The 25711-nt window shown below is 43.7% G+C and overlaps 1 pseudogene; it reads left to right on the forward strand.

Annotated features, from left to right (window-relative positions):
* Window positions 1–1505: 1505 nt before the first annotated feature.
* Window positions 1506–2045, forward strand: LOC130036565 (60S ribosomal protein L17-like; annotated as a pseudogene).
* Window positions 2046–25711: the final 23666 nt, after the last annotated feature.

Consider the following 25711-nt stretch of genomic DNA (forward strand, 5'->3'; position numbering starts at 1 on the left):
TGAAAGGGACACTTAGATTATTGCTAGCCCTTGTAAATAATGCAGCAAACACAGTGATTCAGACATCTCCTCCAATTTGTGTTTTCACAGTCTTTAGGTAAATATTCAAAGCTGGGGTTTTAAAAAAGTGACATCCATCATATAGAATTACTAGTTTCTTTTTTTTTTTAGGATTTTCTCAAATGTATCATTTTAATGTGGTAAAACATGGCTAATGCTGATGACCAATTCCTGGATCTATTCTGGTAAATATTATACATGCAGAGTGCTATTCATCAGTTATCACTACTCATTTTCCATCATAACAAACTAAAGTCTGACTAGTTTCTATGGTCACACTTTCACCACTGAGATAATTAAATGGGAAAATAGCCCAAAGCTTTCAATGTCAGCAGTTGTCCTCTCTTTCTGTCCCTAACTACATGAATAAGCCCAAGGAAGCCCTCTTGGGTGACATGTGGGTTTTCTAGTGGCAATTTGAGGCCACAACGCATTTCTTTGTTTGGCTCTCCTGGTGGCAGGCTTCTCACAGAATCAAATTGCACAACCTCCAATGTTAGGAAGAGACAGTGTGCTTGCCCCATTGAATCCCACCATTAGGGCCCAATGGAGACAGCCACCAGAGATAGCCTGTCTCCTCCCTCCATCTCTGAGAGCCCTATGAACCATGAGCAAACCTTCTAAGTGTCAGCACATTTGCTAGTGGCTGATGGAAACATTTTTCTGGTGCTGTTTTTCTTCTTATACCTCAGGAATGCTATGTTCTTTGGTGAACATTGTGTATATTGTGCTTTAGGCTCTGTCTAAATGATATATGTCTCCAACCAAAAAGTGAAAAATTCAGATGGTTTATGCCATATTTCTGTATATTTAGAAACAGCTGGTTGATTGACTGAATTTTTAATTTCTCACAGAAATGTTTGATGTTGGGAGAGATTATGTTTTAAAGTCCTCTGAGGAATGAGAACATTTATATAAAAGTTTTCTTTTCAATAAATATTTTATATTTCCCTAAATGACTAGAAACAGAAATTGCATGATTGATATGTGATCCATCTCACAAATGCAGACCTGAAGGTTTATTTCCTAGGGTCAGGCTTGCTTACTCCCACTTTGGGAATTGACTCACAGCCCCCCTTCTTTAGAATTCCGTTGTCACCAAAACCTGTTATCACATTTTGGCATTCATTTTCAAATTGGCCTGTGATAAGCTACTACCATAATTTTGAATTAAAAAATCAAAATATCATGTCAAAATGCTTAAGTCTCTAAGTTTCAAAAAATAGGCCATTATGGAACTTTATGTCCTGCACCTAAGTGATTTCATATATATAGATAAATAGATAGATGTGTATGTATTAGGTACAGATATTTTAGGTTTGCATTCAGTCAATATAAATGACATTAATTTTAACATACCACTAACACCCTAACATATTCAAGTATTGTTGATATAAAATGACACATAATTGCTCTTCTGTGAGTGGCCTTTTGGAGGTCCTGAGATGGTGCGCTACTTGCTGGACCCCAAGAACGCGACGAAATCATGCAAGTCCTGGAGCTCGAAACTTCACGTGCACTTCAAGAACACTCGGGAAATGGCTCAGACCATCAAGGGCATGCACATAAGAAAGGTCACTAAGTACTTGAAGAAGCAGTGTGTGCCCTTCTGGCATTACAATGATGGTGTTGGTAGATGCACCCAGGCCAAACAGTGGGGCTGGACACAGGGTCGTTGGCCCAAAAAGAGTACTGAATTTTTACTGCACATGCTTAAAAATGCAGAAAGTAATGCTGAACTCAAGTGTTTAGATGTGGATTCTCTGGTCATTGAGCATATCCAGGGGGAACAAAGGACCCAAGATGCGCCACAGAACTTACAGGGCTCATGGTCGAAATAACCCCTATAAGAGCACTCCCTGCCACATTGAGATGATTCTTACTGAAAAAGAACAGATTGTCCTAAACCTGAAAAGGAAGTTGCACAGAAGAAAAAGATATCACAGAAGAAACTGAAGAAGCAAAAACTTATGGCCTGGGAATAAGCTCAGCATAAAATAAAAATCTAAGTAAACTGAAAAAAAATGACACATAATGATATGAAATGCATTAAATTGAAAATTGATACCCTCAGGGCTAACATCTAAGTAAAATGACTCAAAGTGCTATAAGCTGAAAGGAGCTGATGTTTACTGATGGAGATGGTAAGGGCAGCGCTGACTGCTTTACAAGTGGTCTCACAATGGGCGGAAGTGATAGCACAGAGGGTAGGGCATTTGCCTTGCACGCGGCTGACCCGTGTTTGATTCCCAGCATCCCATCTGCTCCCCTGAGCATCGCCAGAAGTAATTCCTGAAGTGTAGAGCCAGGAGTAACCCCTGTGCTTTGCTGGGTGTGACCCAAAAAGGAAAAAAATGTGATCTCATTGATTCTTCTTGGAACCCTCAGGGATCCGAACCTACATTCTGCAGCTTACAGACAGGGATCTGTTCCTTCAGAGAGTAGACAGATCTTTGAAGACAGATCTTTCACTTAACACAGATAGTGACTAATAAGGACTGAAAGGGAAGCCAGGCTAGCTTTCCCCTTCCATAGGCCCTGAAATGAATTGTCTCCAGTCCTCCCAGAGGGGCTGTGAGGGTTCTGAGGACAGTGGGCTCCCTTGGCTGCATGAGGAAGCAGGACCTGGACTGGCCTTCAGAGCTCCAGGATGAGCATGTGCTCACATAACCTGATGGAACAGGTAGTGTGTGGGACCCTCTACCCTTGACCCTTGGCTGTGAAGGAGTCCAGCCCATGGCCTGCCTGATCTCTAGTGCACTAGTCAGTAAGGTTGAAATCATGTGATTGATTCTTCTGTGAGGAACTGAAAAGGCTCAGGATAAAAGTCAGAAGAACCAGTGCAGGCAGGATGAAAGTTCTGGGTCTTAACAAAGTGCTCTGCACTTAGATATAATCAGAGGGAGTATTTTTTCCACAGGGCACTTCCTTTGCCTTATCAGACTTGGTTGATTGTTAGATAGAGAATCAAGCTAACAATGTCCCACCCTCTGCTCCTTCCTTCCTTCTTTCCTTCCTTCCTTCCTTCCTTCCTTCCTTCCTTCCTTCCTTCCTTCCTTCCTTCCCTTCCCTTCCCTTCCCTTCCCTTCCCTTCCCTTTCCTTCCCTTCCCTTCCCTTCCCTTCCCTTTCTCTCTTCCCTCCTTTCTCCATTTGTCCCTCCCTTCTTCCATCTTTCTTCCCTTTCTCCTTCCTTTCCCTCCTTTCCTTCTCTCTCTTTTCCTTTTTTCTCCCTTCCCTCATTTCTCCTACCTTCCCACCCTCCATTTCTCTTCCTCTCTCCTCCCCTTCTCTCTCCCTCCCTAACTTCCTTCCTTCCTTCCTTCCTTCCTTCCTTCCTTCTTTCCTTCCTTCCTTCCTTCCCTCCCTCTGTATCTCTTTCTATTTCTCTCTTTCTCTTTCTCTTTCTCTCTTTCTCTTTTTCTCTCCTTTCTTTCTTTCTTTCTTTCTTCCTTCCTTTCTTTCTTTCTTTCTTTCTTTCTTTCTTTCTTTCTTTCTTTCTTCACCTTTCAGGAGATCAAATTCATGGTTTTGCACAACAAGGCAAGTGCTCTAGAGTATATCCCATCTCTAGTCTTAACTTCCTTTGTGGCTATTTGTGGTTATGAAGAGCAAAGAGAAAATAGGAAGGACAGATCCAGGGAATTGAGAGTCTCAAGCAAGTCAGTCACAGAGAAATATCTAAAAAAACAAGGAGGCTACTGGACACAAAACTGATTAGAAGAAAAAATGCTATATGAACTATCACCCCCTCAACCCTCCACAGATCACCAAGTCCAACTTCATCTTTTTCTTTGGATTTTGTAGTCAGTGACTGAAAACTTGAACTCACACACACAAAAAGATTGCCCAATATGTTTGTCATATACCATTAATATCTAGTAGACATAAACAAAAAAACAAACACTGTTCTCCCGTTGTTCATCGATTTGCTTGAGAGGGCCCAGTGATGTCTCCACTTTGAGACTTGTTGTTACTGTGTTTGGCATATCGAATACATCACAGGTAGCTTGTCAGGCTTTGCTGCACGGATGAGATACTCTCAGTAGCTTGCCGGGCTCTCTGAAAGGGGCAGAGGAATCGAACCCGGCTCGCCGGGCTGGCTGTGCGCAAGGCAAATGCCCTACCGCTGTGCTATCGCTCCAGCTCCTAGTAGATGTGTCAAACTTTATTCTTACACTAAAGGCAGTGGCTATGTGTGTGTGAGTGTGTGTGTGTGTGTGAGTGTGTGTGTGTGTGTGTGTGTGCGCAAGCGCGCGCTCGCGTTTGTGTTTTGGTGTCAGAGATCAAACCCAGAGTCTTACATATGAAAGACCAGTGCTCTACCCCTGAGTCATGTCTCTGGCCCAGATTTGGTGGCTATTGTGCAAGTTGTAAATTCAATTGTAATTCAATTAACAAGTACTTCTCTGGTACTTGCTCTATGTCCTTCTGCATGGCGCCAGATAGAAAGCTGAGGTGGCCAATTTCACCCCCAGACACCTCCTTTGCTATAAGACTTTGGATCATTTTAGAGATGGGGCTTATATTGGAAGGGAGGAGTTCTTACTGGGCAAGTGTTCTGTTTAGAGGCACAGGGCCTCTTGCCCTTACTCTAGTGTCTTAGTTTCTCAGACCAGCCTTCCCTCCTCTTTTACAAAGTATAAAAATGCTGTTTCCTTTTCATATGCAGATCTGAGGAGTCAATGAGCTCTATGCAGAAAGCAGTAAGTAGCACAGTCTTTGGCTCCTAGTTACTGCCAAGAGACAGGATTTTTGAGGGGTGAGATTCACCCTTGTCAGAGCGAGCTTTGGAGGTACTGAGTCAAAGCTAGGACCAGCTATTTTCTTTAGTATTATCAGGATTTGATGAAAGCCTGTCTGCTAAGACAACTGAGAACAAACAGGTGAGGCCTTTGTGGCATTGATACAATTCTTGTATCAATGATATCTTGTATCAACTCACTCCTCTTTTCAGAGGCATAATTCAGGAAATTCTGACTCAAAGTGCTGGGATGGGGGGGGGGGGGTTGGTGAAGGAGAAAGAGAGGGAGATCTCTTTGCCAAGATTTGCAGGTGTTAAATATAAACCCCAAATGGGTTCCTATGACTCTCCTGGGATTGGGAAAGGAAGCGGGTGGGTGGACGAGTGGGAAAGGAGTGGTAAAATCAGGCTGGAAACCAAGGGTTCCATATGATGAAGCTTAACAGATATTCCCTACGTATTTCCTTCCTTCTCCTCGGGGCGGGATTTACATAAGCATTTAGGAGTCCAGATCACAGAGTGATGCCTTGAAAGACCTTTCACTTTTTCTGCCCATAATCAAGGCCAGACCCTTTCAAAATGCAGAAATCCTTGATCAACAACAACAAATGTAATCACCATGTTCTGAAAGCCTTCCAAGTCATAGCACAATGAGAAAGGAGGAGAGCCCCACGGCTGCCAGCCCAGCCTTCCAACCACCCTTCTATTCAGGAGTGCTTTTTTTTTCCCCCTTACTAAGCAGCACAGCCTGTGCTTCTGATTCAAAACCCAACATCCACTAGTTCATTTCTTACATGACAGAAAGCATTAGATCTTCCCAATAAACCTTCCCTTCAAAAAGGGTTTGTCGGACCTGGAGTAATAGCACAACAGGTAGGGCGTTTGCCTTGCACACGGTCGATCTGGGTTCAATTCTCTGCATCCCATATGGTCCCCCGAGCACTGCCAGGAGTGATTCCTGAGTGCAGAGCCAGGAGTCAGCCCTGAGCATCGCTGGGTGTGACCCAAAAAGCATTAAAAAAAAAAAGGGTCTGTCACCAGGCACTAAGAATATGCCCATTTGTCATCGGTTTCTGAGGCTGCCTTCGGTAAGACTGAGAAGTGCACGTTTCCTACCAAAGGTCGTGTGTGTGTGTGTGTGTGTGTGTGTGTGTGTGTGTACCATTGTCACTAAAGCATATTGTATCTACAATGGATGCATTTTTTGATAATGGATGCTTGTGCTACTGTATTGTCAGAACCCACTCTCCACTGTTGTGAAAAGAAAAAGCAGTACAATGTTTTCTGCATCCCACAAAAGAAAAAAAAATTTTTACATGATTTAAATACCTAACTGTTCCTAATTGTTATACAGAATAAAAGGTTGTACTTGTTAAGTGTTCCTGCTTTCAATGCTTTTTTTTGTATCTACATTTAGGTCTGAAAATAAAATTTTCTTTGTATGTGAATGCAGAGTTATATGGTTGTGAGGTGGCTGAGTTGGTACCAAAGTGAGGCCTGGGTATCTAAGCAGTAAGCATGAACTGTATCCTTCTCATCAAGGTCTGGGGGAAACTGGGAAGTATATCTACACTTCCCCATTTGCTTGGTATCTGTGATGTGCTGCCAGGCTTGGACGTTCTAAGGGGCATAAAAATAATGAGATTGCTAGCCTAAATTTCAGATAGTTAAAGTTTAGGGGCTGGAGTGAGAGTACAGTGGGTAGGATGCTTGCCTTGCACACAGCTAACATACGTCTGATTCCTATCAACCCATATGGTCCCCCAAGTCTGCCAGGACTGATCCCTGAGTACAGAGCTAGACGTAATCCCTGAACACCACCAGACGTAGACCCAAAAGCTAAAAAAGAAAGTTAAAGTTTAACCATCCAACTGTGATAGATCCATTGCACTTAGTTGTATTATCTTGAGATACCTACCTCTGAAACAAACCTGCTTTGGTGATTTCAATCTAGATTGAAAGTCCTCCTGAATGAAAGTTTTCCGAGGCTCTTTCACTCACCCTTCATGTCATTTCTTTTTCTTGCCTTGAATGTGTGATTCCACTCAAAACTATAGTCAAGAACCAGATGAGTTTCTTCAGCTTGATTACCAATGGTTACAAAAAAAAAAAAAATGGTTGAAAAAATATTCTACCATTCAGGTAATTGGAGAATTTTTTTTTTAATCAGGTAATTTTTTGTTTGTTTCTTATTGAATCACCATGAGATACACAGTAACAAAACTGTTAATGATCTCAGTCATACACTGTTTCAAAACCCAACACTCCACCAGTGTACATTTCTCATCACCAATGTTCACAGTTTCCCTCCCACTACCACCTCCCAGCCTGTCTTTATGGCAGTCATTCCTCTGCCCTCTCTCCGTCTCTCTCCTTTTGGGCATTATGGTTTGCAACACAGATACTGAGAGGTTATCATGTTTGTTCCTTTACCTACTTTCAGCACACAGTTCTTATCCAGAGTGATCATTTCCAACTATTGTCATAGTGGTCCCTTCTCTATCCCAACTGCCTTCTATCCCGGCACTTGAGACAGACTTCCAACCTTGGACTAATCATTCTGGCCCTGGTTTCTATAGTCCTAGAGTATTAGTCTTAAATCATGTTTTTTAAAAAATTTTTATTAGTGAAACACTATGAGGTACAGTTGTAGACTTACTAATTTTTGTGCTTGGGTTTCAATTATACAATGATCAAATACCCATCCCTCCACCAGTGCCCATTTTCCACCACCATAGATCCCAGTATCCATCTCACCCCTATCCCTCCCATCCCACCCTGCCTCTGTGGCAGGGCATTCCCTTTTTGTTTTCTCTCTCCTTTTGGGTGTTGTGGTCTGCAAAAGAGGCATTGAGTGGCAATTATGTTCGGTCCATAGTCTACTTTAAACATGCATCTCCCATCCTGGGAGGATCCTCCAAACACCCTTTATTTGGTGCTCCCTTCTCTATCTGAGCTGCCCTTTCCCCTAGAATGCCCGGCTGGCCTCTAAACCATGGAGTAATCCTCCTGGTACTGATCTTGGCTATTCTTGGGTATTAATCTCCTATTTTGTTACTTTATGTCCCCCAGATGAATACAATCTTTTTATGTCTATCCCTCTCTTTCTGACTCATTTCGCTTAGCATGATACTTTCCATGTAGTATCACTTGTATGTAAATTTAATGACTTCATCTTTTCTAACAGCTACATAGTACTCCATTGTGTAGATGTACCAAAGTTTCTTTAACCAGTCTTCTGTTCTCTGGCACTCAGGTTTTTTCCAGATTCTGGCTATTGTAAAGAGTGCTGCAATGAACAAACAAGTGCAGATGTCACTTCGACTATACATTTTTGCCTCTCTGGGATATATTCCCAGGAATGGTATTGCTGGGTCAAATGGGAGTTCAATTTCTAATTTTTTGAAAATAGTCCATACTGCATTCCCACCAACAGTGAAGGAGTGTCCTTTTCTTGCCACATCCACGCCAGCATCAGTTGCTTTTGTTCTTTTGGATGTGGGCAGTCTCTGAGGTGTGAGATGGTATCTCATTTTGGTTTTGATCTGCATCTCCCCGATGATTAATGATGTAGAGCATTTTCTCATGTGCTTTTTTGCCATTCGAATTTCTTCTTTGAGAAAGTTTCTGTTCATTTCATTGCCCCATTTTTTATGGGGTTGGATGTTTTCTTCTTGTGGAGTTCAACCAGTACTTTATATATCCTTGATATCAACCCCTTGTCAGATGTGTGTTCGGCGAATATCCTCTCCCATTCTGTAGACTGTCTTTGTATTTTGGTCACTGTTTCTTTTGAGATGCAGAAGCTTCTTATTTTAAGATAGCTAAAAAAAATGGGGCTGGAGCAATAGCACAGCTGGTAGGGCGTTTGCCTTGCACACAGCCAACATGGCCAACCCAGATTCAATTCCCAGCATCCCATATGGTCCCCTGAGCACCACCAGGAGTAATTCCTGAGTGGATGAGCCAGGAGTAACCCCTGAGCATCGCCAGGTGTGACCCAAAAAGCAAAAGAAAAAGATAGTTACATTTGTCTATCTGTGCTTTCACTTGCTTGGCCAGTGCCTTGACATCTTTGAAGATACCATTAGCTTCAATGTCATGGAGGATTTTGCCAACTTTGTCTTCAATGTACCTTATCATTTCCTGTCTGATGTTGAGGTCTTTAATCCATTTTGATCTTACTTAAATCATGTTTTTTTAATATCCCACAAATGAGTGCAATCATTTTATATCTCTTCCTCTCCTTCTGATTAATTTCACTCAGTATGATACTCTTCATGTCCATCTATTTTATAAGAAAATTTTCCTCATTTTTTCTAATAGCTGAATAGCTAATAGCTGGACAGTATTTCATTGTGTTTATGTACCATTATTGTTACTGTTACTGTTTTTGACATATTGAATACGCCACGGGTAGCTTGCCAGGCTCTGCCGTGCAGGCAGGATACCCTCGGTAGATTACTGGGCTCTCCAAGAGAGACAGAGGCTTTTAGGGCGGCCTCTAATCGCCCTTACAGGTGCTCCCAGTCTACCTAATGCAAGCTTTTGGTCGACTGGCATATTGTAATGGGCATGTTGTAACAATCTGCACGCTGACAAACACGCACCTGCCTGCGTCCCTGGGCAGCACCTGTTGGTTCACTCTTTGCTGGTTGGCACTGTTGCCACCCCCCACCACAATGAGGCTGTGAACCATGGAGCCACCCACCTATGAGATGGTTGGACTTCTTTGCCAAGACCCTGAATGAACGGTTTGATGCCCTTCATGTTCCTGGAGCGAGCAGACGCCACTGGGCTACACTAGCACATAAGAGGGACGAACAGAGACGTTACTGGCGCCCACTCAAGCAAATCGATGAGCAACGGGATGACAAGTGATACAAGTGAAGATGTACCATAGTTTCTTTAACCAGTCATCTGTTCTCTTGGACACTTGGGTTGTTTCCAGATTCTGGCTATTGTGAATAGTGGTACAATAAACATACAAGTGCAAATGGTATTTATTCTGTGTATTTTTGGGCCCCCAGAGTATATTATCAGAAGTGATTGCTGGATAATATGAAAGCTCAATTTCTAGCTTCCTAAAGAATGCTCGTAATGTTTTCCAAAAGGCTCAACCAGTAAGCATTCTCACTAACAATGAATGAGAGTCCCTTTCTCTCCACATCCACACTAGCACTGGTAAGAAATGGTGACCAAGATACAAAGAGAGCTCACAGACTGGGAAAATTATCTACCCAATACCCTGATAATGGATTGATATTCAAGATATATAAGGCACCCGTTGAACTTTACAATAAAGATACCAACCCTATCAAAAAATGCAAAGAAATGAACAGAAACTAAATGGTCAGGAGACACATAAAAATTGTTCTACATCTTCAATCATCAGGAAGATGCAAATCAAAACAACAATGAGATATCAACTCATACCACAGAGACTAGCATCAAAATGGACAAACATTTTCCTTGTGCTTAAAGTTTACCCCAGTTTACCCAGTTTACTTTCCATTCTAATTATGAAAGGAAAAGCATTGCATATATATGCATATATACATATATACAGGGCCGGAGCGATAGCACAGCGGGTAGGGCGTTCGCCTTACAAGCGGCCAACATGGCCGACCCGAGTTCGATTCCTCTGCCCCTCTCGGAGAGCCCGGCAAGCTACCGAGAGTATTCGATATGCCAAACACAGTAACAACAAAGTCTCCAATGGAGACGTTACTGGGCCCGCTCGAGCAAATCGACGATCAACGGGAGGGCCTTTACCTTTACATATATACATACATATATACATGTATACATACATATGTATAAATATATATACATTTCCTGGAGCGCATGGCCGTGAATGCTCTGCCCCTCTCAGAGAGCCTGGAAAGCTACCGAGGGTATCCCGCCTGCATGGCAGGGCCTGGCAAGCTACGCATGGCATATTTGATATGCTAAAAACAGTAACAATAACGGACCTCATTTCCCTGATCCTGAAAGAGCCTCCAGTATGGCAGTGTTGGGAAGGACGAGTAAGGAGAGGCTGCTAAAATTTTAGAGTTGGGTCGGATGGAGACGGTACTGGCGCCCGCTCAAGTAAATCGATGAACAATAGGATGACAGTGATACAGTGATACAAACAAACAAAACAAACACTGTCCTCCCATTGTTCATCAGTTTGTTCGAACAGGGCTCAGTAACGTCTCCACTTTGAGACTTGTTGTTACTGTGTTTAGCATATCAAATACATCACAGGTAGCTTGCCAGGCTTCGCCGCATGGGTGAGATACTCTCGGTAGCTTGCCTGGCTCTCCGAGAGGGGCAGAGGAATCGAACCTGGCTGTGTGCAAGGCAAACACCCTACCACTGTGCTATTGCTCCAGCCCGGATACATATATACATATACATACATGTATATACATATGTATATATGCATATGTATATGTACACATCAGTCTATAAAGTGTGTTCTACTTTTGGTGCATGCTCTTCTGCTCTCTCCCCTGCTGAGTAGTTCTCATTACTCACTAAGTATATATAATGTTGTGTGCCTCTGTGATCCCTAACTTCCTTGTTTCATACTAAACCACCTCCTTTTCAGCTCATTAACCTAATTGTCCCTCATGGCACTTTTAGGTGTTTCTTATCCATTGAGAGTTATTGTTGTCAAAAGAAAAATCTCTCCATAGTGAGAAGATGGCAAGGATTTACTACTATACAGAACCTTCATCCAGACCTAGAACAGGGCTTGATCCTTCCATCACAAAGTGAGACTAGCCATCTACTTCTGAGCTCCTGAATCAGTATCTATAGTGGCAGTCCTGGGGTGGGAGTGGTGGGTGGATAGTTTTGCCTCCTTCAGTTGAGAAGTGTGTGCCCTCATTAGCTTGGGAAATGGAGATATTGAAGAAAAGTAGGGTACTCTGACTTCCTCAATTAGTTTTCAGGACACTTCCATGAGCTGGTTTTGAGCTCAGAGAGACCTTGCCACACAGCAGTGGAATGTTGAGAAAGCAGTTGTGTGTTTACCTGGTCAGGTAAATTGAGTCCAACCATCTCAGAGAACCAGGACAGGGCAGAGTGGTATTCCTCTGTTTGTCACTAAAATTCAAGATAGTCTCGAAAATGAGTTCCAAAGTTAAAGAGCTTTACAGTACCCCAGTTCCCAAGTTCTACTTGACCAGTCAATATCTTTGGATGTTTCAATCATAACTCCAAGTTTATTTTCAATGAATATATTTTTCTTTCTCTCTTCTTTTTTCTTTCTTTCTTCCTATCTTAATATTCTTTATTTTTTGGCTTATTTATTTATTTATTTATTTATTTGCTTTTTGGGGTCACACCCAGCATTGCTTAGGGATTACTACCGGCTCTGCATGCATGAATCACTCCTGGTGCTGCTTGGGGGAACGTATGGAATGCCACGGATAGAATCTGGGTTAGCCTTGTGCAAGGCAAATGCCCTACCTGCTGTACTATCACTAGGGCCCCCTATTTTTTAAAATTTTGTAGTGAATCACTGTGAGATAAAGCATCAAAAATTATTCATGATTGTGTCTCAGTCATCCAATGTTCCAACACCCATCTCTCCACCAATGTAATTTCCTAGCATCAGTGTCCCCAGCTTCCCTCCCACCTCTTCAAGTCATGTCCCATCCCAACCTGCCTCTATGGCAGGCACCTCTGTATACACACACACACTGTCTCTCTCTCTCTCTCTCTTTCTTTCTTTCTTTCTTTCTCTCTCTCTCTCTCTCATTTTAGGCATTTTGGTTTGCAATACAGATGCCGAAAGTTTATCATGTATGTCTATTTACCTGCTTTCAACACTCAGTTCTTGTCCAGAGTGATAATTTCCAACTAGTATTATCATAATGGATCCTCCTCTTTTTTGGCTTTTTTTTTTTTGGTCACACATTGATGCTCAAGAGTTACTCCTAGTGGTGCTCAGGGGACCATATAAGATGTCTAGGATCAAACCAGGGTCAGCCACATGCAAGGCAAATGCCCCACCTGCTGTACTGTCACTCCAACAGCCCCTTCCCCAGCAGATTTCTTTTGATAGCACTCTCAAATGCGTTTGAGCTTTTATCACTATATCAAAAGAGTTTTGTATTTCATTGCATTCACACTCTTCCTTTACACTCATTCCACAGTCCTCTCTCTCATACCCAAGATTGATATTATCATGAAGTTTAAAGAGAACTCTCTTAACTAATCAGTCCCTATAGGTAAGAAGCAATTATATTGTATCCACTATAATTTGGAATAAGCCACTGAGCAGTCAGCTAGGGAAAGGGAACTGCAGGAAATGCACTTTTCTTTCCACTCTCTTTCCGTTCTTTGTTCCTTTCTCAGCTCTATTCCTAAATTGCTGGCAAGCTTAGCAGTTCTGAGAAAGGCTCTGTATGAGAGAAAGAGGATTTTCTACTATTCCAAGTATACTCTTACTTATTAGTGAAGAAGTCTTTCACAAATAGAATATCTTCTCTTATATTCCATAGCCTCTCTAATAGTCTAATATTATAAGGGTATAATATTTATTCCAAAATATTTGCAAATTATATGCTCATTTCTGACATCAAAACTACAATTGCAACGGAATGGTACTGAAAATGTTTTCCTCCTCTGCATTGGATGTGGAGAATTACATTTATAGGTCTCCAAGAGGCTCAAGTATGAGAGCAGGATAGAATCCAAAAGATGCTGTGTAACCATTTTCATTCTCCTTTCTCCAGATTTTTCCAAATATAACACATGGCTGGGAGTTTTGATTGAGGAAGGTCTTCCTGCGTCAGCTTTGATCAATAAGCCATGCACCTTCAAGCCTGATTTAAAGAAAGAAAGAAAAAAATACTGTCAGTGTGTCACTTCTATGGCTCTGAGCCAAGACAGTGTCTTAAACTATTTCACATAGCATGCAGGCCAAGGCTGCTTTAAGTGGTACAGGGGCATGTGAAATGCTCCACTGTGTACCCAGGGATTCTTTTTCTGTAATGGAACTGGCCACCTGGGATGGGCCATTCACCAAACACAGATCAGAAAACTTGGGCCCTCTTTTCACAGACCTTCCCTTAATCTGTTTAAGTGTGACCCCTATAACCCTCTGCAGGGAAGACCAGTTTTGCACAGAGAAGACAAACATATCATCTCTGGGTGAGCTTACTAAGAAACTGATGTGGGCATGAACCTCCCCTCAGGTCTCTCCAGGTATAGAGTTAATCAATGGCCATCGTTTTCTGATACCAAACACTCTTCTGACTTCGTACCTATCATTTTCCCTGTTCAGATATTCAAGTTCATTCGAATCTGCTTTCACTTCATTCTGTGATGTTTTCTCTTGCTTATTTCCAAGTTAATTAAAACTTTTAAAGAGGAGGAAAGGATTGGGGGAGAAGGTTCATGACCTCAAAGCACTTAGAATGCTAATTTGTTTCTGACTTCAGATTTTGAATGATTTAATCACTCATGCCTGGTGAAGAGGATGAAATTCACTGGATTTCGGACTACCAGGATTTGGCATCTCATGCTTATGAATCACATATCAGTTCTGGTATCTACTCTATGGAATATTGTCTTCTCTAATAATCCTTTAGTGACTCAAAAACTGGACAAGATATAATTTCCCTTATAACTGTGGCCTTTTCCCCCTCCATCCAATTTTGAAGGGAGAAAATATCAACAGAAAGATGTGGTGGAATAAATAGAGCAATGATAATCAAGTGACTTAGACCCCAAGTATTGAGAGTTGTGTCACCAGCTCAGGGAGAAGAAGTCAAGGAACCCAAATCTACCTAGCACCTACCCCATGAGTGAGACAAGCAACTGACCCCCAAATACTCCTGACAGATTACCATAAACTAAGGCTTATTTTTCATTCAAGATTATTTTACTGAATGTGGAAAGATGTTACATTTCACGGTGTACTGGTATGATTAAACAGTGTCAAGGCAACCAGACGAAGGTCAAGTCTTTAAAAAAAATTCTACATATAGGACATTATACCAGATTATAAAATGCATATTTTGTGAAAATTAGACCCATAAACACACATATGCAAGTATATGTGCATATATGTGCATTTATGGGTCTAATATACACATACTTGTGTGTACATATATATGTGTATACAAGTATATGTGCATATGTGGGGGAGAGACAGAGATAGAGGCAAAGACAGGGTGAAAGTGGCTTTTCTGTTCATCTGGTTTTTGTTTGTTGTTGAGCCATACCTGGTGGTCCTCAGGGCTTGCTCCTGACTCTGTGCTCAGGAATCACTTCTAGCAAGCCTTGGAATGCTTGGAATTAAACCCTTGTCAGCTGCATGCAAGACAATCACTTTATCCACTGTCCTGTCTCTTCAGCTCCTGAAAATAGCATATTAAATGTCAGTGGGGCTGGAGAGGTAGGAAGGCAGGTAAGGCATTTGCCTTGCATGGAGCTGACCCAAGGCCAGTGTCTAGCACTGGATATTGTTCCCTGAGCACTTTTGAAAGTAATCCCTGAGCACAGAGCCTGAAGCAAGCACCTCCCCCAAACACAAAAACCTAATACCTGTGTTACCACTGTATTCAAAAGAAAATAAGGAGGAAAGAGAGAGTCCAGGGGGTTAAGGCATTTGTTCTTGCTTGCTGCTGATCTGAGCTGAAACTCTGGCATACCATGTGATCCCTGAAGTACTACTAGCAGTATTCCTGAGCACAGACACAGGAGTATGCCCAGAGCATGACCGGGTGTGACTCAAGTCCCCAGCTCCCCTAGATAAAAATGATATAACAATTTATGATCATGCATGTAGAATACATTAGATGCACTCACCTTCTAAAAGTCTCAAGCTGACCCAGGGCTTGTTCAGAGGTAACATGTTTATCTTCCAGGTTCTTCCCTGAGCCTACAACCTTCAGTGATCACAACATAGATCACAATATAGCCTAAAGGATAGAATATTTTCATGTGAATTAAGTGGTGTAATTCAGTAAGTGGAGTAAATAGAGCACTGAGTTGAAGTCTTCTGTCTCTGCTCATGCTGAGGTTACCTTGAACTGGTCTATCTAGAATGCTCCATTCTCCCTGCCCAAGACAAATAATCTCCTGAGCAAAATATTGCTCTGGAGCATACAAACAGCCAGAGAGTTCTCAGAGAATCAGCCAGGACAAACTCCCCAATCTCTAGAGAAGAAAAGAGGAAAAGAGTGGAGAAACTGCTTTTCTCTCTTTTTCTCTTCCTTCCTTCCTTCCTTCCTTCCTTCCTTCCTTCCTTCCTTCCTTCCTTCCTTCCTTCCCTCCCTCCCTCCCTCCCCTCCTCCTCCTCCTCCTCCTCCTCCTCCTCCTCCTCCTCCTCCTCCTCCTCCTCCTCCTCCTCCTCCTCCTCCTTCTTCTTCTTCTTCTTCTTCTTCTTCTTCTTCTTCTTTCTTTCATTCTTGTTTGGGTCCACACCTAGCAGTACTCAGAGCTCACTCCTGGTTTTGTGATCACAGATCACAAATCACTCCTGATACTGCTCAGGGGACCATAGGCTGTGCTCGGTTTGAACCTGAGTTGGTCAAGTATTTTTTTTTATTATTGAATCACTGTGAGATACAGTTACAAGCTTTCATGTTTGAGTTACAATCATACAATGATCAAACACTCATCCCTGCACCAATGCACATTCCCCATCACCAGTGTCCCCAGTAAACTCCCCCTTTTCTACCCTCCCCCTGCATCCATGGCAGACAATTTGTCCATGGCCTTACCACCCTGAACACACCTGATCTCATCTGGTCATGTATCTTATCTGCTGTAAATCTCTCCAGCAAATATTCCACCCCCCATCATTTCTTGACCCTTGTTCTTTCTATTTATTTTATTATTATTATTCTATTTATTTTTTGTTGGGAGTAGGAGTGGCAGAGCAGTGCCAGGAATTGAACCCGGGGCCTCTCACGTGCAAGGCAAGTGCTCTACTGCAGAGCTAGTACCCTGACCCTCTCGTTCATTGCTGTGCTCTAGACAAACTTGATGGCAGCATCTGAATCAACCAAAGTAGACTTACAGAAACACTCTAGAAGAGGGAATCAATTGCACTGATGATAATAATTACAGATGAAACAATGATCTGCAAGAACCATGATGAGGCAGAGGCAGGCAAAGGGCCAGGCAGTGAATGGAAAGGTGTTGGGGCCTCTGGAACAACAGGGTCACAAAGTCTTTGGTCTCCCATAACCTACCACCTTGCTGATGCCTTCTCCAGACCACACTCCATCTAAGTGCAGAACCTGAACACACAGCCAAAGGCAGGCTTTATCCTGTGCATGTTGGAGAGGGGCATTAAAGTAGACTATGTGGGATGCAGGAGAGAATCTGGAAGAAAATTTTTCCATACTCCTGGCTGTGGAGTAAACAGGTGACCCCAAATCTGTCTATGTGCGGAGGTGGAGTCGGTTGCAGGAGGGTGGAGGGAATGGAGGGAAATGGGAAGAAGATGAATCTGAAAATGGAATGTCCTTAAATTTAAGTTGAAACCCACATAAAGGATGGAGATCCAGCTAAAGGCTGTAGCACTGTAGCACTGTCCTCCCATTGTTCATCGAGTTGTTTGAGCAGGTCCAGTAATGTCTTTTGCGAGACTTGTTGTTACTGTGTTTGGCATATCGAATACGTCACGGGTAGCTTGCCAGGCTGTCACGGGTAGCTTGCCAGGCTTTGCCGTGCGGGCGAGATACTCTTGGTAGCTTGCTGCGCTCTCCGAGAAGGGCGGATGGATCAAACCCAGCTACCCTGGGCCAGTTGCGCGCAAGGCAAATGCCCTACCGCTGTGCTATCACTCTGGCCCAGTTAAAGGCTAATAGTCTAAAATATCTTTCACTAGACCAGAGAGATGGTCTAGCATGGAAGGAGCTTACCTTGTATGCGGCAGATCCCAGTTCTAACCCCACTACATATGGACCCCTGAGCACCTCTGTGAGTCCTGAGTACAGAGCCAGGAATAAACCCTGAGTACTACTGTATGTGTCCTGTCACCTAAAAATAATAAATACTCTTAAACATTATTAATTCAATTGTAAATTAAGTGCAAGAGGGACCAAAGAGATTGTACAGCAGGTAAGGAGCTTACCTTGCATGCAATTGAAAATAGTGGTGGAGAATAGAGGTGGAGAATAGGTCAGCAGATAGGGCAGTTGCTTTGCATGTTCCTGAGAAACCCAAATGACTCTGTGATCCCTGAGCACAGAACCAGAAGTAGTACCCGAGCACTGCCGGGTGTGGGCCCCAAACAAACAAACTTTTTTTTTCAAACAAACTTTTAATTCCAGCAGAAACCTCAGTATTTCAGAAGAAACTGCTTGAGGTTGCATGGGAGGGGCAGGTGTTAGTGCAGAATTACCATCTATAATCACAAAGATGAAGGACCTGTCTCTGGTTTTGAAATTATGTGATCTTGTGGGCACTATTTTCAGCCTGCTTTGCCTTGACTTCAGTGCAAAGTTTGATCCTATCTGGCAGTCAAATGACCTAACCCAAGGAATCATACGGTGTGCTGATGTTTTTGGAAAGACAGAGCACGCTCAACCCAAGTGCTGCTTTCTGAGAGTGCTGCCTCGCCACACATGTCTGCTGCAAGCAGGTCTCAGAGTTGCCATAGGTGGCACTTCTGTGTTGACACAGAGCCCAGAGGCTGCCGTAAGGAAGCTGACTCCTGACTTTTAGTAGTGAAGTGGGAACTTACAGTGTGTCCTCCAACTCTGCTTCTTTTCCCTGGGACTCTCTCTGAGGCCAACTTCTGCTAACCCAGACCCAAACAGCCATCTGAAATGCTCAAACTCATTTCTGGGCAAAACTTGCCTTAGCCCAGCTAAGATTGGTAATTTTTTTCAAAACGAAAAGATTTTCTTTTTAAGGAAAAGAAAATGAATTGAAAATTAAGTGCAAGAGGGACCGGAGAGACTGTACAGCAGGTAAAGAGCTTATCTTGCATGCAATTGACCCTGGGTCAGTGCCTGACACCCCATATGGTCTCCTGAGCACCACAGAAGTGATCCCTGAGTTCAGAGCCAGAAATAAGCCCTGTGCACCACTGAGTGTAGCAAAAGACAATAACAATAACAACAAAAAACACCAGACACACACTCAAAGTGCAAGAAACACAAAAGCTTTACTGCAGTGTCCCACCCCCAGGATAAGTGAATTTCTCACAGAGGAGAGTAAGTCTTGGAGGCCATTCTCCTCTTTCTTCCTCCCTCAGCTCTTCCTTTTCCTCCTCTTTATCTGCACACAGTCCCTTCTAGGGCAAGATCCCCTTGATGCCCAGAAGGAAAGGAACTACAGTCAGATTTGAAATGTTTCTTAAGACACAAGAATGTGTTATACATACCATGTGGGAATCATATGTACTGTGTACGCAGAGCGTAGTTGTTGCATGTATATGTGTTATGCACATTTTGTACATGGGGTGTAGATGTTATATGTGCATATGCTGTATGTGTGTGGTGTGACTGTTGTGGCTATTGTGCACAGATGTGTATGTTATATGTAATATAGATGTATGTGCATGTGCTCTGTGAATGTGGTACAGTGTGCAGATGTATTGTGCTGTGTTTGCTGAATGTATGTGTGTTGTGGGTACATGTATTGTGCGGGTGTGTGTGGTATAGATGTTGTATGTGTTGTATATATGATGTGGCTGTTATGTGTATGTGTTGTGTAGCATAGTGTGCATGTGTTTTTATGGATGTTGTGTGCAGTTGGTGTAGATGTGTGTGCACGTGTTGGATATATGGTGTGAATATAATATTTCTAGGTGTTATGTGTGCTGTGTGTACCATGTCTTGTATGTTTTATGTGATGAGTATGTTAGGGTGCTGGGTAGTGTATGTACTATGTGTTGTGAGTATTGTGTGTGTTCTGGTTTCTGCATGTGCTGTATATGCTGCATTATATATGCTTGTGTATTGTGTGTAACACTGCATAAATCTTGGGACAATTAATCTTGAGACAATAGAACTTATCTTTCTTTGCCATCCACCCAGAATCTTCCCACTCAGAAATGCTCTGAGAATTCTATTTGGCATCAAGGGATTGCAAGGACTGGCAGATTAAAGAATTCCAAGCTTTAGATAAGATTCCAACTTCTATATCAAAACTCTGCCTCAGGAGTCAGAGAGTATGGCAGGTAAGGCACTTTCCTTGCATGGGATCTACCCTAGATCAATTCTTAGCACTGTATCCCACAATCCCTACCAGGAAGGATCCCTGAGCACTGAGTCAGGAGTTAACCCTGAGGATAGTCAGATATATCTCCCAAACCAAAAACCAACCAAACAAAAAGCCTCTACTTTGGTCCTGTATTTTATCAAGTGTAAAATAATCCTAGACTCACACAATAAATCCTAGACTCACTCACATAGAATTTTATCTGAAGAATAGTAAGAGTGCAGGCTTGCCAAAAAATGTAACCCAGAATAAAAGCACTAAGCTTCCACTGAAATCTATAAGGGTTGAAAATAATTTGATTCAATTTTATCATAGACTGTGTTATGGCATAGAGGCAGGTCAACAATGTTTATATAACAATATCAATGACATATGGAAGAAGTGGGCAGAGAGAAAAAAAAATTTTACTTAGAGTTCATCTTCATTTCCAGCCCAGTCTACAATTGCATTCCTTTTCTGAGACTGGGGTAAATTGCATCATTTCGTATCTATTCTGATCTTTGGAATCTTGCTAATTAAGCTGGGGTCGGTCTGGAAGCACAGCCGGTGGCATTCTGCTCACCACCTAGAAATCAGCCAGTTAGCCAGGCAACCAGCTACTAATCAGTCAGCACTGGTTAATCTTTACTGGGAGTGAGTCCCACATTTCTAACGGCCTGTATCCAGACCAGTGAATGAGCCTTTTCCCTTCAGCCCCATCCTGTCCCACCAGGACAGGAGAGACCATCTTCTCTCCAGGAGGATTGCTGGACAACTCAGTAAAGAATTCACAGACAGTGAATGCCTCTGCCAGCCAAGCTATGTGCCGAGAGCACAGCTCTGCATGCTGGAGAGGGCTGCATTCTACCCCGCTCTCTCCACTCTCTGTGATTAGGCTGGAAACACAGAAATCTGGGTGGCATCTGTGCACACTGAACCATCAGCACAATCCCCACTGCAGACTCTAAAAAGAAGACACCAGACACAACCACAGAGTCCTGTCTGTGGTCTCTGGGTTTACAGGAAGGACGTTCTGCAGGGTAACTGTGTGTTGAGGATACACTTTGGCCATCTCCCCAGCAGAGTCATCTGGCTGGAGAACTAATCACTCAGTAAACAGAAAGAGGAGAAATGCTTATACTTAATAAGCCCCTGCAAATGGAAAAAAGCAAACCCCTCCCCACTGCGATTCTCTCTAGAAACAAATGGCTTGGATCCAACCACTACAAAGCCCTTTCAGAACTCTGAGAGGTTTCTGAGTCCCCACAGCACCCCTCCCCCGCCCCAATGGAATCCTTCCACATGGAAGTGACTTTAACAAGGGAGAGGAAATGATGGTGCGCATGCACGTGTGTGTCACTGGAGTGATTTTTTCCCTTTTGTCTGGAGTTTAGGCGCTCCTGAGGAGTCGTGCCTCCTTCGCTCTGGGGAGCAGACACAGCAATTAAAGGGGAGGGCCAAACAAGGCAGAAGCTGGGGCACGGGGAGCAGCCACCATACCCTTCCCAAAGGCAGTTCCTAACCCCTTTCCTTCCTGCCTTGAGCCCTGGGGAGCAGGCATGCCCCAGGGCTGCAGTGGTTTAGCAAGTGGCAAAGTTGGTCTAGCGGCAGCAGCAGCAAGGGCGAGGTTTCTGCCAAGGCTTGCTGTTCTGGTTTCACTCATCTCTGCCCTGTGCCAACCCTCCTGTCAGATGAAAGAAAGAACCCATATGGTTCAACCGGTCAGGGAAATGCTCAGACTCAAAGCCCCAGCCCTGACCCTGATATCTTGTGCCTGCTTGAGGTATTTTCACTCACAAAGCGGGCACTAGAAACTCTCACTTTTTCCCCCAGGGTATGACAGGAAAAAAAGGAGAAACGGTAACAGAGCGCTTTATAAATACACCGCCCCTAGTACTCAAGGCTGGCATGGAGTTTCAGAAAGAGTCCTCAAGGAAGTAGAGGAAGGTTGTGTATGGGGCACAGCTCCCAAAACAGGAATTCTTATAGAATAGAAAGGTGTCCTCTGTCTGTACACTTGCGACTTCTCAGCTCTAGTTTTGGAAAACAATTGCTTCAAAGCTTTCTACCAGTTTCCCACATGGCTTAAGTCTGGGATTCTAGCGTCTTTCAGTAGAAATAAATAGGACTTAAAGAAGGAGGTAAGCTGTTTTTCCCTCTCTCTCCTGTCTCAAGAAAATTCAAGTTTCAGGCTTCTCTCGGACACAAACACGTTTCTACTTCTGAACTGGTGATCGGACCGACCTGGGTCAGGCATGATCCTACAACAGTCCTAGGTCCAGATGCCCTCTAACTTTCCATTTGTCCTCTTTCTCTTTGGATAGACCTAATTGAAAAACTCAAAGTTCAGGAATTTCAGTGAAATACATCTTTGGGAGGGCTCTTACTATAGCTCAGTTTTCTATTGATTTGGGTCACACCCAGTGATGCTCAGGGGTTACTCCTGGCTCTGCACCCAGGAATTACCCCTGGCAGTGCTCAGAGGACTACATGGGGTGCTGGGGATCAAACGCAGGTCAGTTGTGTGCAAGGCAAATGCCCTCCCTGCTGTACTACCTCTCCATCCCTCTTATTGATTTTTTAAGGAACATATGTCTCATGTTTATTATGAAATAAACTCTTTTTCCACAAACCTGAAAAAGTCCTGAAATTTGAAACCATTATCAGTCAATTTCCACTTTGCTAAAACCTGTAGTGAATCTAACTTCCCAACATGGTCTTATTCTCTTTGTAATTTATGCTATTGCTCCTCCTCCCCCCTTCCCTTCCATTGTCCTTGTGATTGTGATGGACAGAGCTATATACTTAGCTTTGGTGCTCACGCACAAAGTAGTGGAATTCCATAGGTCGCAAATTTGGTGTGGCTCTGGGAATCGCCAAAGCCAGTCCCACTGGGATGGGACTTGACAGGCAAGGTAGTGCCAGGGACAAAATCAGCAGCCTCACAACTGCGGCAGTAGCTGGTGCCACCATAGGTTCCTTCCCTACAGAATATGCCATGGGGCCAGAGATAATACAGCAGGTAGGGCACTTGCCTTGCATATGACTGCCCATGGGTTCAATCCCTGGCATCCCATATGGCCCCCAAGCCCTGTCAGGAGTGAGCCCTTAGTGGCCATGTGTTATCTCAAAACAAAAAGAATCTGAAGAATGTGTCACAACCACAGGGAGATATCACTCCATGCCCGTTAGGATGTTTATTATGGGGAAAAAAAAATGGAACATAACAAGTGTTGGGAGAAGATGGAGAAACTGAAATCTGGAGCATTGCTGGGAAGAATGCAAAATGGGTCAGCCGCTGTAGAACACGGTATGGTAGGTCCTCAGAAATTAAAAGTGGACTTCCCACGTGATAGCAACCACACTTTGGATCTAAGCCTGAGAGACCGAAAGTAAGGTCTCAAAGAGATAGGTAGGTGTATGCCAATTTTCACAAGCTGTGTTTCCACACAGCCACAAGGGGAAGTGACCCAGGTGCCAGTCATCAGCTTAATGGATACACAAACAGAAACTATGGGGTATACTTGTAAAAAGATAACATCACTAGTCTTTTTTCCCTGGTTTTGGGGCCACACCTGGCAGTGCTTGGCACTTACTCCTGGCTCTGTGGGTCAAGTTCACCCCGTCACGTGGCTCATGGCCCCTTGATGTGATTCCAGAAATCAAACTCAGGTCAGCTGTGTGCAAGGCAAGCGCTTTCACCTTTATGCTATCTCCCCAAGCACTGCATCATTAATTTCACTTAATCACTTAACTTAACTTCCCGTTAGTCGTCGATTTGCTCGAGCGGGCGCCAGTAACGTCTCCATTTGTCCCTGTCGCGTGCTAGTGTAGCCCAATGGCATCTCTTCGCTCCGGGAACATGGAGGGCCTCAAACCGATCGTTCATGACCTTGACAAAGAAGTCTGACCATCTGGTAGGTGGGCGGCCACGCGGTCTCTTGACATCCCGTGGAATCCAATCAGTAACAGCTCTAGTCCAACGGTCGTCTTTAAATCTCATTACGTGACCAGCCCATCTGATTTTCGACACCTTGGCAAATGAGACAGCGTCCCTGATCCTTGATCGTCGACGGATGTCAGAACTCCGGATTCGTTCTCTCATTTGAGTGAAACGTGATATTCCAAGCATAGCTCTTTCTATTCTTCTTTGGGAGACCTGAATGGCGTTCTCATCTTGTTTGCGTAGGGCCCAGGTCTCTGAGGCATATGTTAATGCAGGAAGAACAGTGGAATCAAAGAGATGTGCCCGGAGACGGAGGTTCTTCGTCCTCTTAGCTATTTCTTCGACGTTCTTGAAGGCGTTCCAAGCCGCTCTCTTCCTCCTGCGCAGCTCGGGTGCCAGGTCATTTGTCATGTTGACCTCTCGACCTAGGTACACATAGCTGTTGCATTCGGAGATGGTCGTTCCATTGAGAGCGAATGGGGCGTCAGGAACAAGGCTATTTCTCATAAACATTGTCTTCGTAAGATTCAGCTGTAGTCCTACCTTTCCACACTCACGGTCAAAGTCGGCCAGCATTTGTGCCGCTTGGCTGATGTTTGGTGTTATTAAAACAATGTCATCAGCAAAGCGGAGGTGGTGTAGTTGCCGACCATCTATCTTCACTCCCATTCCTTCCCATTCCAGTCGTCGCATGATGTTCTCGAGGGTGGCACTGAAGAGTTTTGGTGAAATGGTATCACCCTGCCGCACCCCTCTCTTGACATCAACGATCACTTCTTTGTAGAATGGTGAGATCCTGGTAGTGAATCCGCAATACAGCTCACGGAGGATCCTGATGTATTGGGCTTGTATGCCCTGATTGGCTAGGGCTTCAATGACCGCTTCCGTCTCAACAGAATCAAAGGCCTTCTTTAAATCAATGAACGTTAAGCAGAGCGGCATCTTGAACTCCCGAGAAACCTCAATGAGTTTGGTTATCGTGTGGATATGGTCGATGGTGCTGAATCCTTTGCGGAACCCTGCTTGCTCACATGGTTGTCCTTCATCTAGTGTTCTGCCAATCCTATTCAGGATGACTCGAGTGAACAACTTGTAGATGACAGACAATAGGCAGATCGGGCGATAGTTGCCAATGTCATGGATGTCTCCCTTCTTGAACAGTAGTACGGTCCTGCTGGTTTTCCATTGAGATGGAACCTTGCATTCAGACAGGTAGCGAGTGAAGAGCCGAGCCAGTGTATTGATGAGTACTGACGGCAGGTTCTTCAGGTGTTCAGGTCTGACCTTGTCTGGGCCGGGTGCTGTTTGCTTCTTTACTGACGAAATGGCATGTCGGATTTCGGAAGGGAGAACGTTGGGAACGACATACCCATCCTGTGGAATTTGGTATGTCGGCAAGTGGACATGGCTATCGAAGAGATTTGAGTAGAAGTCATGGATAATCTTCTCCATTGCCGTTCTGGAGGATGTGATGGATCCATCAGGACGTCGGAGGGCAGTCATCTTGGTCTTATAGTTGGCGAAGGACAGGCGGGCGTTACGAATACTTTTCCCGGCTTCTGCCGCATCTACCAGTACTTCTGCTCTTCTCTCTTTGAGGTCTTCCTTGATCGCATCTCTGCACTGCTTTGCAAGCTCGGACGTTAGCTTGCGGTTGCCTGAGGCATGCGCCAAACCACGCTGGCGAATTAGCTCAAGAGTTTTCGAAGATAGGCGACTTTTTGTGGCTATCTCTCTCTTGGCGTTCCTCGCACATTCATGGAGGTGCTGAACCAGTCGATCGTATTCCTCGTCA

Source organism: Sorex fumeus, unplaced genomic scaffold, assembly GCF_029834395.1.
Source record: "Sorex fumeus unplaced genomic scaffold, SorFum_2.1 ptg000006l, whole genome shotgun sequence".
Lineage (NCBI taxonomy): Eukaryota > Metazoa > Chordata > Mammalia > Eulipotyphla > Soricidae > Sorex > Sorex fumeus.